The sequence below is a fragment of the Rhineura floridana genome, chromosome 5 (genome assembly GCF_030035675.1).
Source record: "Rhineura floridana isolate rRhiFlo1 chromosome 5, rRhiFlo1.hap2, whole genome shotgun sequence".
Lineage (NCBI taxonomy): Eukaryota > Metazoa > Chordata > Lepidosauria > Squamata > Rhineuridae > Rhineura > Rhineura floridana.
Window position 1 is genome coordinate 93,600,329 of NC_084484.1, and position 17,783 is coordinate 93,618,111.

The 17,783-nt window shown below is 39.8% G+C and overlaps 1 long non-coding RNA gene across 1 annotated transcript; it reads right to left on the reverse strand.

The window, feature by feature from the left end:
• Positions 1–721: 721 nt before the first annotated feature.
• Positions 722–17,105, reverse strand: LOC133385128 (uncharacterized). Its single transcript, XR_009762781.1, has 3 exons — positions 16,947–17,105; positions 16,668–16,833; positions 722–2,437 (listed from the first exon to the last, which is right to left on the reverse strand). It is a non-coding gene; the product is annotated as an uncharacterized LOC133385128 (long non-coding RNA).
• Between the last annotated feature and the right edge of the window lie 678 nt (positions 17,106–17,783).

Sequence of the window (17,783 nt, forward strand, 5' to 3'; positions counted from 1 at the left end):
TGCCACCTGCAAGATTTCAAACAAGCTACCACCCAGAATTTATTTGTAATTCAGCCTCAGAGTGAAACAAAGGGTAAATATTAGGTTTTGCAAACATTTAAATGTATTTATGCAAATAAGCTGTGGCTGTTTTATCTTCTCTAGAAAAAAGCTGTGTGTTAAGGGAAAACCAGAGACACACTAACTGCAAGCAATGTATCAAACCTGTTTGATGCAAATGCAATTCTGCCCACCACTCTATTCTTTTCATTCTTCATCTCAACTATTGTAAAGATTTTATGGCTTTGAGTAGGAGGGAGGTAAGGTTGATGGGGTACTTCTTATTTTATTCTGCTGTTAGATTTTTTACAACAAACATTAAAACTAAAACAGAGAGACCAATTTGCACGTAAAATGGAAAGCTGCAGTACCTACAGCAACCACTATTGCATGATGTCATGCTGTTGGTTGGGGGCATGGGGGATTGCCTTCCCATACCAGATATGGCAGCTCAGTGCTTGGCCTGCAGCTGGGGGGGAAACATGCAGCCACCCCATCCTTGCTTTCATTGTGCACAGCCAGAGGTACATGTGGAAACCCCACACCTTGTTCCTCTGCATGCACTTTGCAGAAGGAAGTTCACGCCCAGGTATTTTACTTAGAATGAAGCACATTTGGTGTTAACTAAATATTGCATAATGTGAGTATATAAAAATAGTTAAGTTTGTTTCTTACTTAAGATTTCAGCTGAACAGATTACTATGTGGAAAATGTCTACAGCAACATTAATCTGGCTTAATACACTTGATGGGCAGGGGAGCAGACTGCCTAAAGGATGGATGTAACATTTTTTTTCTCCCAAAACAGGACAACATTATTGTACAGCCTTGTGTTATCACAGAAGTGAGCTACCAGTTGAAACACAGGAACCTAATTAAACGCATTTTTGAACTTGATTTGCTATGGAGTTATATGCTAAACTAGTACCTTCAGATACCTTAAGGAAAGGGTATATAATTTTTGTAATGATTCCAGCTCTTGAATAGCTGAAACCCTGTGACTATATTGGTCATACACACTCATAACAGCTGATGGTCACTTGCCACACACCAATTAATAAAATGCTCCATAAATTAAGTTTTGGATTGTACTAAATGTAGTCAGGGAAATTCCTGTCCTGATTTTAAATCACTCTGTCAGACAACACTAGTATGAGCAGGCCTGAAGAGGTGGGTGGCTGGCACTACACTCTAGAACAAGTTCCCAAAGGCAAAAACCACTGGCATGCCCACAAAGACAGACTCAAACTAGTTTTAATTGCTGATAAATGTAATTAAGTAACTACCTTTATCCTTGGTTATCAATAGGAGGCTCCCTGGAGGTTTGTAAATGATACTTACAAGCAAGCTTGATAAAATATTTCAGATTCCTTAGGCACCAACATAAAATGTTTAGGAATTAATTCTACAAAGGGCTCAACATAATATGAAATTCCTGGGCAACTGGGTGCTAGGCATCTGGGATTGTTCCAGGTCTGTTACTCAAAGTGAAAATACTTCAGGACACTATAGCATGCTAACTTTTTATTGCTGAAAACTCATTTTGTCTAACTGTAGCAGACAAACAGCAGCAGCATTGTGACTTATAGCAGCAGTTTCACACTGTAAATACAATTGTATACAATATATAGATGTGGTGCAATATGCTGCGGTTTGTCCCCCACCTCATATCTCCACTATCCTGAAAACCTATGAGCCACAGTCTAAGTGTGTTTATAGCATAAACCTTTGAGTCACATTGTATTTCATTGTATGTATCCACTATAGTCAATGAGGCTTATTCCTAGGTAAATGTGTGCAGGATTGCAGGTACAGTATAGCTACTTAAATGCCATGTATCAATACCACATTATAAAGTACTCTAAGGGCCAGGTGTGTTGTCTTGAGAGATGCAGAAAAGATCAAGAAATGCAAATACAAATACCTATTTATCCACCTCACCCTTGAAGCTCATTGGCTGTGGATGGGTGAAAATGTATGTGTCAGAAACAGCTGCTGGCTCATTTTGGAAAATATGCTTTAGTCTGTAAGAGCTCCGGGCATTGAGCAATTACAAAAGATGACCATCCAAGTTCATAAAAATTGTATTATATCTTGAGTCTACTTCACAGACAAGATTTGCAACACTCTTCAATACTACAAGCTATTAATCAGGAAAGTTTATTGTCTGTAAGGCTAGCTGCACACATTACAATGTGCAGAAAAACTATGGAGAAGTGGGCACATGAGCAACTTGAATTTCTTCTTGCATTTCTAGTATTGCTCACAAGCCTTCTTCCTACATTGCCCCTTTGCATGCCATAATGTGTACAGCCAGCCTTAAATAGAATGGGCTTTTGTATGAGCATTCTCCACACTTGAGGCACATGCATCTTCTCTTGGGATAGATGTGCAACATCCTAAAAGACAAAGAAAAAAAGACATGAAAGTGATCATTTTACTACTACTGCACCCTGGAGCATTGCTAACACATAAAACTAACCCAAGTAAGAGTATTATATGCTTGATCCTTTGAAGCTCTGGTTTCATATGATATAACACTGTGTGCTGAATAGTCAGGGATGTCACTAAGGAACTTAATCTACTACTCTGCCAAAAAGCCCCACTACTTCCTTTAAAACTTGTGAAAGCTTCTTGATAGACAAGAAACAGGTGCTGATGCCAGAAAACACAACAATAGGTAAATAAAAGATGGATGATGACATAAAGGTGTGGTACAGTGTGAGAACATGGTTGAGCAGCAGTAATTCCAAACCACAAATGCCAATAACTTTATGGGCCTCGGGCAAATCTTTAACCTCTTTGCCAAACTTATCAATCAAGGGCAAAGTTTATTGCATGAGAGCAAAGTGTACACAATACTTGAACATCAAGATTCCTTTCAGAAGGTAATATTCCCACAAATTTATCCAGCACTTGCCAAATGATAAGCTTGAAAAGGTGAAATAATCAACGCAATTCTCCTAAAAGCCATCTCAGAGTCAGGAATGTTTCAGGATGCACCCAGCCTAATAATATTGGCTAGCATAGTAATGTATTATCACTATGCAAGAACTTTGAGATTTCCCATAGCCTCTTGCGAGCACAGTCTACCTCTTGCTTCTAAAAACTTGGGCAATATTCTTGAGATGTTCTTTAGCATCTAAAGCTCCACTTCCCTATCTCTTCCTCTTCAGCCTCACTTGGGTTTCTTCCTTTGGTTTTCTACTTCCAGGAACTGTAAATATGATTCTTATACCCCAATGCTTAAGGGTAGCAAATGGCAGCTGTTGAAATATTTGTGGGCTGGTTAAATTAAAACAGTCAGCTGGCTAAATAAAAGCAATATGTAAGAATATTGATGGTTAGGCTAGTAATCTTGTTAGGGTTAACTGAATAAAGTTTTAGCTCTTACCCTATCAATTTTCCAATAGCAACGTAAATATATTGACAAGGCAATCTTTATTTGCTATAAGCACTTTAAAATCTGATTGGAGTGTACAGCCATATCAATATCCAAATACCTCTCACTGCTAAGAGGAAATCTGTGACATTGATGCTATTGTGGGGAAAGTGTAGATTTTATGTAGGTAGGTTTATCTCCAAACTTGTCTAGCAGAACTCTTTGCTTATTACAAGAAATCTCTTGAGACCAGAGCTAAATAAATACAAGGATGAGCTACAGACTTGAGGTTTATTAACTGTTTAGGCTTTCCACAGGAGGTCAATAAAGGCTGTGTGTTACAGTGATGCAGGAGCCCTGTTCAGATAACAAACTAGGTACATGATCATACAAAAGTGAAAGGAGATGAGAGCAACATCATGGCAGTAGGCTCAAACCCTGACCCATGCACATTTGTCCCAGGTCTTATTAGATGTTAGAGCACATCCGGGTGTTTTTCAGGGATCACTATGCATGCATACTTGTACACACCACAGGAGATATCTCACTGTGACTCCTATAAGACCTGCTCCCTGCTTGCCTGCCCCATTTCCTGTGCTAAAAGGGCTACATTGGCTCCCAGTTTGCTTCTGAGTATAACTCAAGGTGCTGGTTTTGACCTTTAAAACCCTACATGGTTTGGGACCTGGGTATCTGTCTGCCCACCTTCCCCTCATTAGTCATGCCCATTGCATGACAGCCAGCGAAGAGGGCCTGTTACAAGTCCCTACTATATCTGAAGCCCGATTGGCAAATACATGCAACACAGCCTTCTCTCTTGTGGCCCCTAAACTATGGAATGTCCTCCCTTGTGAGATAAGATCAGCCCCCCTCTTCCTGTTTTTAGATGGATACTGAAGACGGCTGCTGTTAATCTTTTTATGCAAGCATTTGATTAAATTTCTACCCTCTATGCCATTCTACTGATGTTTTAAAGGATTTTATGGACTTATTTATGTATGGCGTTATGTATGCTTTTCTAGTTTTAAATTTCTGTATGGTTTTATGTATGCTGTCTATGTTTAAATCTATGTAATCTGCCTCGGGTCCTGAATTCCAGGTAAGAGGCTGATGACAAAAAAATATTTAATTCCACCTGACCCAGGAAGGCAATTCATTCACTGTCTCCACCTACAAGGGTAGCGTTATGAAATTTTCACTGTTACTTTTAAAAGCCTCTACTCTCTCTGCTAAATTTGATACCCAGAACCAGGCCATACATTCAACCTCTGTCACTTTCTCCACAGGTTCCCCCCCCATGTGTTTATCTGTGAGTCTATTTGAGCTTTCTGTCCGACCTGAAGGCAGTCCATTTCATTTCATTAAGAACAATTTCAAAGATGACAGAGAGATCTGCCAAGAGATGATCTGGAAGACAAAATAAAGTTCAGAAAGCCCAAACAGTCTGGAGATTAAGGAGGAAGGATGTGTTTAAAGTACTGAAAAAAACAGTGATTAAAAGTGGTAGAAAAAGTCATCAGCTAAGGAAAAAGTATTGGAAAAATGGCAAGTGCAGTGAATGAAACAGAAGAAAGAAGAATATGAGTCTGAATCCTAGCAAGACGGAGGCACTGTGGGTTGGTGGTTCCCGAGTTCAGATAATTGGTCAGTTGCCTGCTTTGGATGGGGTCATACTCCCTCGGAAAGAGCAGGTCCATAGTCTGGGGGTGCTCCTGGATTCATCTTTGTTGCTAGAGGCCCATGTGACCTCAGTGGCTAGGAGTGCCTTTTACCAGCTTTGGCTGGTAAGACAGCTGCAGCTGTTTCTGGACCGGGATAGCCTGACCACTGTTGTTCACGCATTGGTAACCTCTAGGCTGGATTACTGTAATGCGCTGTATGTGGGGCTGCCCTTGAGGATGGTCCTGAAGCTGCAGCTGGTGCAAAATGCAGCAGTGAGACTGCTCACTTGGGCAGGATATCGCCAACATGTCACCCCACTGATGAAAGAATTGCACTGACTGTCCATTTGCTACCGGGCCTAGTTTAAGATTCTGGTTTTGTTGTGCAAAGCCCTATACAGCTTGGGACCAGGATACCTTAAAGACTGTCTTATCCCTTATATACTTAGTCGATCACTGCTCTCTGCAGGTAAGGGCCTCCTGCAGATACCATCTTATCAGGAGGTCCATTCCGCACAACATAGGAAACGGACCTTAGTGTTGTGGCACCTACCCTGTGGAACTCCCTCCCCTTAAATATTAGACTCTGTTAACTTTTTGGCACCTATTGATGACCTTCCTCTTTCAACAAGCCTTTTAAGTTGAGACTTTTCCCAGTCTGCGTCTGTTGGAATTGCTTTTTAATATGTTTTTATAAACAATATGTTTTAACCCTTTGTTAAAAAAAGATGTCTTGAAAGCTTTTTTAAAAAATGTTTTTAAATATGTTTTGTTTTAATGTATTTTAAATTTCGTTTTTATGAAGTTTTAAAGTGTTTTTAGTGCTTTTGTTTGTCACCCTGGGCTCCTGCTGGGAGGAAGGGCGGGATAGAAATCAAATAATTAATAAATAAAAATATCCAGCAGTAGGTTAGAAGAGGGATAAAAGGCAGCAAGAAGATAAAGAAAGGGGAAAGCATAATGTACTGAGTTGACAATCAAGACTGCAGGCTTGAGAACAGGAATTCATAATAGATTGCAATGGCCTGATCTTAATCTTTCCTCCATGCTCGGTAGCATAGTTGTATGAATAATGGAATTAGGTTTTTCCTTGGCTTAAAAAGAACCCTCCACTAACAACTACATACTGATCGATACACAGAGCACTTCACAAAGTAATATCAGTCTGCAGGAGAGTGGGCAATAGCAACGAGCACAGATGACATAGGGAATTGAAACACTTGGTACTCTGCTTATGTAAATCTGTAGTAAAAGCTTAATGTGCTTTGTCTAAAGGACTATTTTCTGTGCTCAAAACCTTTTGAAACTGGGTCTCCTCAGCCTTCCAATCCACCAGCAGCCATCTTTTGGCAGGTTAGCAATGGAATTTCTGCACACAGCTGGGTATACAAAGACTTCTGCAATGTGAGGATCTGTGATTGGGACACTACTCTAACCCTGGCACTAGGAGACAGCATTGCATCTCAGGCTCCGTGTTATGATAGTTCACAAAATAAAGGGAGAAGAAGCTGCTGTTGTCAGAAGGACCCAAATGCCTTCTGCCTCTGCAATCTCCATGGTTAGAAGTTTTGGTAGCTACAGCACTAAACCTTTCCTGCTGGGAATAAAGTGGTGCTACCTGCTGCAGAAATTTCTCCCTTTAAGGAAACTGATGCTCTTTGTCAAGATATCTTGTATCCCCTTCTAGGGGGACTGCTCCACAGTTCGAGAACCACTGGGCTATGCAGAAAATCATCTTTTTCTCTTATGGTGTAATTAAATGGGCTATTTTGGAATACCGTGTACTAGTGTTAGCCCAGAAAGGGCAAATAAAAACTTGTTTTGAGGGATTAAGTCTTGGTCACCATTGCTGACACCTGCACTTATATTTGAACAAGTCATCTTCAGTAAATGACTGCAATAGTTTCCACTGGCAGGTCTAAGATTTCACTTTCCAAAGAAAGTACTTTGCCATCAAAACTACTTCCTGCCATCTGCTTAGGAAGTTTTACTTCTGCATGACTAATGTGCATTTGTTTACATTCTTATAACAATGTATTTCTACAGTTGCAGTACACTGTGACATCTAATTAAATTGTTTGCTTTCACATAGGTAAATATGTAATATATAGACCCCCTTCTCTTTTCCAGGGACCCGAAAAACACTCTCTGCAGGTGTAAATACAATAAAGTCCAACCCCTGAAAAGGTCTTGGGTAGAAGGTTTGAGGGGACAACTTCATTCTTCCCCTAAGACTCTAACTAAAGACAGAAGAGATACTGTGTCTTGGATATCATTACAAAACCTCTTCCCCCACACTGCTTTCAGAACACTTCTTCCTCTGCATTATCCCAGCATCCTTTAAGATCATGAGAGCAACTGAGCATAAATTTATTTATTTATTTATTTATTATTTAATTTAATTTATAAACCGCCCCTAGCCAAAGGCTCCCTGGGCGGTGTACAACATAAAATAATACAATAAATCAACAATCACAAAATATAAAATACAAATATATAACAACAATAAAATAAATTAGAAAGACCAAAACATTAAAACGTATTTAAAATACATTAAAATGCCTGGGAGAATAGGAAAGTTTTAACCTGGCGCCGAAAGGATATCAACGTAGGCGCCAGGCGTACCTCCTCGGGGAGACTATTCCACAATTAATAAACATAATAAACACTGTGGCACTCTTTCACCAAAATGGGAGCAGAATCAAGCAGCCCTGATAGTGAAGCATCACTAGATACTATGGTGCTACATCACTAGAAGAGACAGAGCAGGGACAACACAGAAGCACTCAAGGGAAAGAAAGGAAAAGGGTGCTACTTATAACAAGACACAGTTTAGGACTGAAACTGTTATCCCCACAGGCAAGCAGCAGGGCAGCAACATTGGGTTAGAGGAGACATCCGGGTTCAAATGGATTATTGATTGTAAGAGAGGCAAACTTCTTTGCTACAAATTAGCATTGGAATGTAGGAAGCTGCCTTATTTCAAGTCAGGCCATTGGTCCACCTAGCTTGGTACTGCATGCAATGACTGGCAGGGTTTCAGACAGGACTTGTTCCCAAGCCTATATAGAGATGCCAAGTTGCCCTTTTGCTCACAAGGCATGTGCCTACCCCGAGCTATGGGCCTTTCCCCAAAGTATTATAGTTTGGAACATACCTGGGCTCCTACTGGGAGAAAGGGCAGGATATAAATATAATAATAATAAATAAATAAAACATAATGTAGGACAGGAATGGGGAACCAGATCCCATGGGTGGGTGAGATCCTTATCTCCCCGACCCCTCTGCCCCTGCCCAAATTTGACAGGTGGACAGGGCTGCCTACATGGTTAATCACCTGACATCAGGTGATGCAGCAGTTTGATGCCCTGACAAGCAGTTGATTGTCAGGAATTCTATGTGCTATCAATCAACTGACTGGTGGCACTTCAGAAGCCCCTTTTAGCCCAGCCCAGCCACCTTTTTACCTGTCCACACCTAACATCATATATGTTTGGAGAATGGCAAGTAGGCTGAAATGGTCTGGTGGGCCAAACAGAAAGGCCTGGCAAGACTTTCTCCAACCCTCTAGTAAGGGTAATATAATTGCAAAATGGAGACAGGAGCACTGACTTCACAAAATATGTTACAAATAGAACAATTGACTAGAAAAAGGGGGATATAGGTTCTAACGATCCTACATCACACATTGGGAAAAGCAGCAAGAAGCCGTTTAGATACTGAGCCCAACATCTTTATTCCCATTTCTTTTGCCTAACAAAAATTGTACAGGACAGACATAGACAGAAATTATCTGAACCAGAAGTGACTAAAAAGCACACGGAAAAGTGAAGTTACAAGCACCTCAGGATGTAACTAATCATACAGAAAAAAGAGAAAAATATGGCCACACTGCTGGTGCCATCTCAATGTTCAAGGGGTATTAGATATTGTGATATTATATGAAAAGGTAAACTGTATTACCTATTTGTCATATTTTTAAAAAGATTCTACCTTGAACACACACAAGATGCATCACAACTGCTATCAAATTAGTAGCTGTAAAATGAGACAAAATTTGCCCATGGAACCTATACTTGTAGTTCACGTATACTGCTATTCTTATCTGTTTGTGTGCTCAACTTTAAAGTGATTAGGACTGGGAAGTAACCTGTTACATACCATGGAAGGCTTAGCTCAAGAAAGACTTGCAGTGTACCTTGTGACTGAGAAGGCATTCTAGACTATACCAGTACTGTTTCACTTTTCACAGTTGATGTTGGTTTCCTTTAAGATGCTTTGAAAGTGACTAGGCTGACCACATCCACATTCTGAAATACCGTTTTTGAGAACTCCCAACGAAGCTCCAGCCAAAAGAACAGGAACTGACTCATTTTACAGTGCCTGTTTAACGTGTAATCAGTTTGGTGATTTTAGCCAAAGATACAGACGGAAATAGTGAGGAGTCAGAGTAGGAGACCCATATACCACTTAAAACTGGCACACACACACTCTGCAGTGCCAATGAAATTTAGGTGCAAGAAAAGTGACTTTAAGCAATGCATGGCCAAAATGCATTATTATCCAATCAAGTACACAAGACACTCCAGATTTATCACTATGCTGTTAACTACATATGTATTTTCTAATAGGCAACACACATTGGTAAACCAACCTTGAATGCTACATCACCTAATAAAAAATAAATAATACAAAATACAGAAGAAAACACATCACTATGTGAAGGTACAAGTTGTAGAAATTACAAGCAGATGGCCATTTGGACTAAAAACTAGAAGGAATGAGTCTAAACATACAATACATGCATGTGGTACAATCCTCTTCAATATGTTAGTTTTACACACACAACACATAGGTCGTCATGTGGGAATGTTTTCAAACTAGTGAACCCTACATGTCCATGTTAGAAGGCAGTATGTTTGAAATAACTCAAAAAAGAGAAAAGTGTTAAGAAAGAAGAGCACAACTTACATTCTGGGCACAGCCAACATTACAGCTTGTGTGAGGCAGAATATTTACATACATAAAGATTTCAGTGGAAATGTGCCAGTTCAGTTCAGGTATGTCATGTGTGGTTTGGTCACTAAATCAGGGGTTAGGAAAGACTCTCTCTCACACACACATTGAGGAGGAATGAAATATGGTAGTGGGCTCTTCGACACTGGAGGCATTCAAGAGGCAGCTGGACAGCCATCTGTTGGGAATGCTTTGATTTGGATTCCTGCATTGAGCAGGGGGTTGGACTTGATGGCCTTGTAGGCCCCTTCCAACTCTACTATTCTATGATTCTATGCCTTCACTTATAACTTCGCTCTCTCTTGTTTGCATTATCAAATAGTTTTGCAGCCACCTTTCAATGGTACTCTTACTCTGCTTGAAGCAGATGGTGGTCCTGACCCCAAAGAATGGTCCGGGAACACAGATCTCTATAGTACTGATAAAGGTAGTCATATAATCACAGAGTTGGAAGGGTGATCTAGTTCAAACCCCTGCTCAGTACAGGATCAGCAATTTAGAATGCAGCTACAACATCCTTGATGGCTGGCTGCCCAGTTTATGGTTAAATATCTCCACCGAATGACAGCCCAGCACCTCTCAAGGCAGTCTGTCTCCCTGTCAAACAGCTTTTACCATTAGGATTTAGCTAGAATCTGCTACCTTGTAGTTTACACCCATTGGTCTTGTCCTGCCCTCTGAAGCAACAGAGAACAAGTTTGCTCCATCTTCTGAGATGAACCTTATCAGTGCCTTGATGGGAGACTACTGAGATCCCTCAGCAAGCTGCTCAGAGCATTCCAAAGAGCGGAGAACAAGTCATCAGCTTTCTATCTCTTCCTGTCTTAGAGTTTCTTCACAGGAAAGCAACATAGAAAGGTAATCAGTCTGCTCAACAGCAGCACAAAGGTACATGCTTATGTACAAGTCGAAGGAAAGTCCGGAATGAAAATGGGAGGAAACTTGAAAAAATGTTGAGAGAACATTGGTTTTTGGAGGATTCAGAAAATAAAAAGCACGAAGCTGCTGCGGGCATTCATATGGTAGCCATTCTCAGGTAAAAGCAGCTTTGATTCCAAATACAAACAGCAATGTTAGAAACAATGAGGGGGAAAATGAAGAAAAAAACTATAAAAAATGAAGAAAAACTATTAAAAATGAATTCAAATGAATACAAGAATCAAATAAATTTGCCTATTCTCCCTAGATGCACCTCATGTCTGCGACACCCTTCCAGAACATCCATGTCGTGCCATCTCTTTCTCCTCTTTCAAATCCTTCCTTCAAAACTCATTTCTTACGTAAAGCCAAAGGCTTCACCCCTCAAGTCTTCTTTCCCAACTAAAATGTAGACAAAATATATGCATATTAGCTCATATTCTTAATTTGCTTCTTCCATTCCTTCTCTTGCACTTTTACTCTTGTCTCCCTCTTTGGTCCCCTCAGTGGTACAGTTTGTATTAAGCACCTTTGGACAGGGAAAGGAGCATCACTTTATAAAGCCCAATTTAAAGTGATGGTAGCATATAAATCATACATATCATCAATCTACAGTTGTTTTGATTAGCTGCACTCAATAATTCCTCTGAAAAATCACCACTATAAAGCAGTGGGTGATTTATCAAGCCCATTAACCTATGTCTAAACTGGTATTTGGCCATTTTCACTAGAATGTAATGTATTTTATGCATTCTGGTAGCTCTTTCAGAATTAAAATTTCATTTGAATTTTCTAGGCAGTGCAAAAGCTTATCTATAAGTTATAGACAATCAGGGCTGGCTCCAGGAATGCCAGGGCCCTTGGGCATCAGCCTGCCCTGGGCCCCTCCCCTTCCGTGATCCGTGGCACGAGCTGCGCCGCGGATCGCAAGACAAGAGCTTCCGAGCCACCCGCCGCTGCCTGCCACCATCCCCCTGCCACCATCCCCCCACTTCACCTACCTTTCTCTGCTGTTCTTTGTGGCTGCGCGCACTGAGCTTGCAGGGTTGCCATCAATCAAGATGGCAGCAAGGTTTCTATAAGGGACTGAAGCCTCTGCCGCCATCTTGGTTGATGGCACGCATCGCTGCCATCAACCAAGATGGTGGCAGAGGCGTCAGTCCCTTACGGAAACCTTGGCTGCCATCTTGATTGATGACAACCCTGCGTGCGCAGTGCGCACAGCCACAAAGAACAGCAGAGAAAGGTAGGTGAAGCAGGGGGGATGGTGGCGGGCAGCAGCGTCAGCAGCGGTGGGTGGCTCGGAAGTTCTTGTCTTGCTATCCACGGTGTGGCTCATGCCACAGATCACGGAAGGGGAGCGGAGGGGCCCTCAGGGGCCCCCTAGGGGCTCCTGGAGCTGCGGGGCAATCGGGCCAGTGCCCACCTGGCTGCCCTTTGGAAACGGCCCTGTAGACAATGATGCAGTCATAAAATGTCAGATTGCTATAATACCTTTAGAATTCGTATAGTGTTCTTAGAGGAACTATATACACATCTATGTAAAGAACCGAAATCTTGGCTGTTTCTAAAGCCTACACCAGTGGAAACATGAATGTAAGTTTAAATTCATGTTTCCACCGGTAGAGGCTTTGGAATGTCCATAAAAAGTTCTTTTCCCTTGCTTTAGTAGATATCATCAAATTATGATATCCCCGTACCAAAGAGCTACATATCCTCGGATTAATTTATACTTACTGTAGTTCAGCAAAAGTGACACAAAAACTGGATGAAATTAAAAGCAACACAACTTGCTTGTCAAACTTAACATGTGACTAACACTTGCCTGGGGCTACTCAGACTATCATTAGGAATACAGAGTAATTGTCAGTGTCCAAAATGGAATCTGGCAATGAAAAATCATAAAAACTCACTGAATTATTGTTGCACTTCCTAGTGGGAAAGATTCATAAAATTTCAAGGAACAGCAAATAACTTGCATACTAAAAGGAGCATCAGCTTGGATTTCACTTGCAGGCAAATGCCAGTAATAGTTATTTTAACACCCCTATCTGAGGTGTGTTTACTCAGAAGTAACTTTCAGTGAGTTCAGTGGGGCTTAATTCCTAATAAATGTCTTTAGGATTGAAGCCTATAGGCTATTAAAAGGTAACTTTTGATTCAAGATGTGCTACATATGAAAAACAACACAACCCACATCCAGTCTAAGGAAGGTCTGGCTCAGAGAGGTTTTGATAAATGGTATTTACTGCATAGTCTAATTGTTGAATCAGACATTCCCAATAATTTTTATAGACTTGCTGCTTAATAGCTTGAAGTCTAAATTAAGGTCCATTACACATATTACAATTTTTGCAGATATATGTTACAGATGCATCATGTACTCCTTAACATGTGAGATGGACACTATAAAAACCTACTGCAGAGATCTATGACTACCTTTACCAAAGGGTGGCATATACCAAGGTATGTGTAACAAAATTTTCCATGCTACTATATATCTACTCACTCTTGCTGGCACACATAGGAACTAAGTCTGCTGCTACAGAACCAGAACACATAGGGAGACTGGCTTTTTTTGTACCCAGAGACTGACATGCAGCAGCAGCAGCAATGACCACCTGAAAAATTCCACTCATTTTAATGTATATTTCCCATTACCACTTCTTTCATACTGGGTCACCCACCACTATCCCAGCTTTGGAAAGGCGAAGGCATGGAGACTGTTGCTATCCCTTAAACTATAGCAGGGAAGGGCAACCTGTAGTCCTCCAAATTTTGTTATACATCTCCTTTCATCCCTGACCATTGCCGATGCTGGCTGGTGCTGATGGGAGTCAAAGTCCAACAACATCTAGAGGGCCTTCACTACAGCCTGATTCTACACCACATTCTCTTTTCTCTTTTAAGTGGAGCATGTAAGTTGCTGCCTGGTTCTTCTCATCTTCAGTGCAATTGCTGTAGCTCCTCAGATCTTCTGTGCCCATTAGAGATGGCAGGCAGGAATTTCTAGCATTCCACTACACAGCTCACTCCAACCCTATAAACATTTTCTCTACATTTTTCATTGGAGGCAGTTTCCTAAGCAATGCCCTTATGGCATATAATATGGTGGGTGGGCTATTGCTTAATGGTGGGATTTTAATGTACTCCAATGTCCCTCACTACGTTATTCCTTTATTTTTTTAAAAAATCTGTGCTATATACATCTGTGCTATTAACAATTACAGCAAAAATGGATACACGAACAACTTAGAGCAACATGAAAGGAATTAAGTCAAAGGAGAGACTATAACATGGGAAATATTCACCCAGCTCTTTATCTTCTGCCCTGCTGTGTTTTAAAATCCAAAATATAGAAAAGAAAAGAAAAAATGTATTGGCAAATGAGATGCCATAATGGAAAATTGTTAAGCATTTCAAATTAGAAAAGCATTTGGTCCTATTCAGCACAAATCACTTTGAGATGCTTCATTGGAAATAAATAGTAATGATTTTAAAAAGAAAAAAATATTCTAGTTAATGTGCCCAAATTAAATCAACTTATAGCACATGATATTTAGCCTGGCACAGGTTATTAGGTCTACACCCAGGTTAACACCTTACCTTACTGAATGCTTTTGATATAAAGAGACAGACAGGACAACATTGGTAAAACTTCTTAGGAGAACTTTATTATGGACATAAGTGGACATAATGGTTCCTGCAGCTGTGGCAGACTGTACATCTGAGGGTCTTGCCATATGGAAAACTCCACCTTGCATTTTTTAGGATTATCTTAATTACCTGGTAAATTGTAACATTAAGCCTTTAAAGCCTGTAATTTTAAAACAGAACAGAACAAGAAAACTTGGATAGAACCTACAAGGATGCATGCTTAGGACTGTAATCTTAGGCTGGGTGCCTTGGGTTCTACTCACGACTTACTCTCAAGACTTAATTCCCCACACAAAATATCAATTGATGTTCAGTTATAATTCTTTGCATGTTTACCCACAAGCAAGGGCCATTCTACCATAAGACTTACTTCCAGGTAAGTGTGCGTAGGACTGTGGCCTACTATTCAGGTGATGCCAGCCATTTCTATTTCTGTCCAATTAAAAGGATGAAAGTTAACTACCATAGACCATTTAAGCACTTGAGAATAATTTTCATGCTTTAAAAAGGAACAACTATTGCCATATTAGAAATGCCTATCTTTTGTGAAATCTTTAGCAATAAGAATTCAATCAGAAATAACAATTGCTGAACTACTACTACCACCTCCACATTAGAAAATCTTCCAAACAGTTTGCTTAAGTCTACCAAATAGCCTTTTCCCAGGTGTTCATTAGACACACCTTAACTAGAACAAGAATGATTGCTAAGGTGGGGTTCTCATTCTTCCTGATTTACTGGGAATAGAGCTATTAAAATGCATGCTTATCTGAAAGCCCATTATTCTTTATTGCTTCTGTTACTAAATATTTCCTGCTTATTTTTTAATTTACACAGCAATCTAATTTTTACTTAAAGCACGGTTTATGTGATCACTTTTGTAAGAGAAAAGAAGGAACAATTCTGAAAATGGTTAGAAAAATACAGAACAAAAGCTGATGCTCTCTGCTTTTTGCCATGAGTCTCAAAACAGAGTATTGAGAACATCACTAAAACAACTAACCCTAACCCTATACAAACATAAAGGGGTGGGTGGGGGAGAAAAGTCATTATGTTAGAGAAATAACATCTTACCGGGTCTTTACCTAGGCCAGCAACAATTAAGTCATTTACTTCAAAAGCATAATTAGAATAAACAAAATAATGCTAAAACATGACTACCCAGGAGTCCACTGGATTCTCCCACCCCCAATTATAAGCACACTTAATTTTATTGACCCCAAACTAATTGTTTCCTCTATTTGTTTCAACACAACATGTTCTAAGGTAAATCTGAAAATGAGCTGACTGAAGGAAGTATGACTAATAGAGAAAAATATTTTTCAGTTAGCTCCAGACATTTTTATTATACTGGAACGTTCATTCAAAAATTATGAACTCTTTTTCAGGTTTTCTGTTATATTCGGTACTATGTACTTTTTTCTAGCTTACACCATTACCATTAGATTAAATATATTCAACAAGTTCCATTTTTAAACATGTGTTAGAGGGTAGTTGTTATGGTGATGGGGTGCAGCAAGTATTCATTAATAACGGGAATTTCTGCTGACTTTGTTTTGTTAAGACTATGACAGACTGAAATTTTAGGATGTCTTCCTGTCGGTAAGTATGCTGCAAGTAGACAGGAGAAAGAAAAGCTACCAGTTTAGCTAGAGTCTTTTTCAGTGAAGACGTTATTACACATTAAGCTATGCAGTAAAAACAGTTCTGCATAAAAAAAACCACTACTCAATTTACAATTAATACAAACCAGTGTTTTCTCTAACAATGTCCTGAATGATGTTAACTTCTCAATCACTTGAATAAAATCTCTCCATAAAAATGTCTGAGCATTCTTTAAAAAAGGCTAAACGAAAAGAAATGAAAACAAATCATTATTATTCTCCATTTCAATTTGGTTATTATTTACATTGTCAGAAGCCTGAAAATCTGGGCATAATTTAACACACAATAAAAGACTATCTGTAGCAGTAGGTAACACCACCTATCACTTACCCATTCCAAGCAAACTGCACTTCCTGGTGGATTTTACAGCTTCCGTTAACTAAAAATCCTTCACTGCTACAGCTAGACAAGTCGGATTAAAAAATGCTTTTGTCAGAAGGCAGGATGAAAGATTTTTCCCCCATAGTCATGGTCCAGAGTAATCAGCACTTCATTCCTGGGATAAAAAACAAGGCAACGAGAAAGGAAAATAAGCTCAGACAAGTTCCTGTCAAAGATTCTTTACTGCAGTCTTCTGAAATGAGTAAACAATCTTAAAGTGACAGTTACCAAACTCCTAGGCGATGCTCATTAATCCACATAGGCTGCAGCTGGCTTTCTTGTCTATCACTTGGTTTGGTCAAGCCCATAAGAGTGTTAAACTTTATCATATGTTGCTGAATCACTGCCTAGTCTCAGCAATACAACCTACATGTAACTAGGTAATGTGAGTGAGAAAAGCTTCTACTAACTGTAAGGCAGGGAGTTCTTATACAGAGCCGCCAATTAGCTCTTGCCCAATCACAGGCTGCAACTAGTTGCCTCTGTCACATGACAGGGCAGTCCCCACTACTGTACAGCAGAGAGATTTCTGAATTAGTTGGGGTTACACAAAGGACACTCATTGGGAGGGGGAAGCAGCAAGTACAAAATGAAAACGCCCAGCCTGACTGCTAAGTGCTTTAAAGCAGGAAACTCCCTCGCTTCACACAGACACACAGAACAATGTCTAGTACACATAAAAATTAGTCAGGAGCACTGAAATTTTGTTTTATAAATACATTACACCTATTTATGCTGCCCTCTGTACTCCCATCTTCCCTGCTTTCACTTAATTAGGTTAAACTGATCCATTCTATACAAACAAGCAATTAGGTGGGATTAACAAAATTACAATCTTAAGAAACACATACCACAAATTACATTGTTTACTATTTGTCAAGGTTATTAAGCATATATTAAATTGAATATAAACTTGAACAATTATTTTATATATAGATCAATGACAGTAAAGTATATCCTTCTCTGTTTTGGAAAAGCAGTTGCCCATTATTCATGCAGCTTACATTTTCATTCCATCCATTTAATGCAACTATTTCCTAGCCCAAAACATGAACAGCTTCAAAT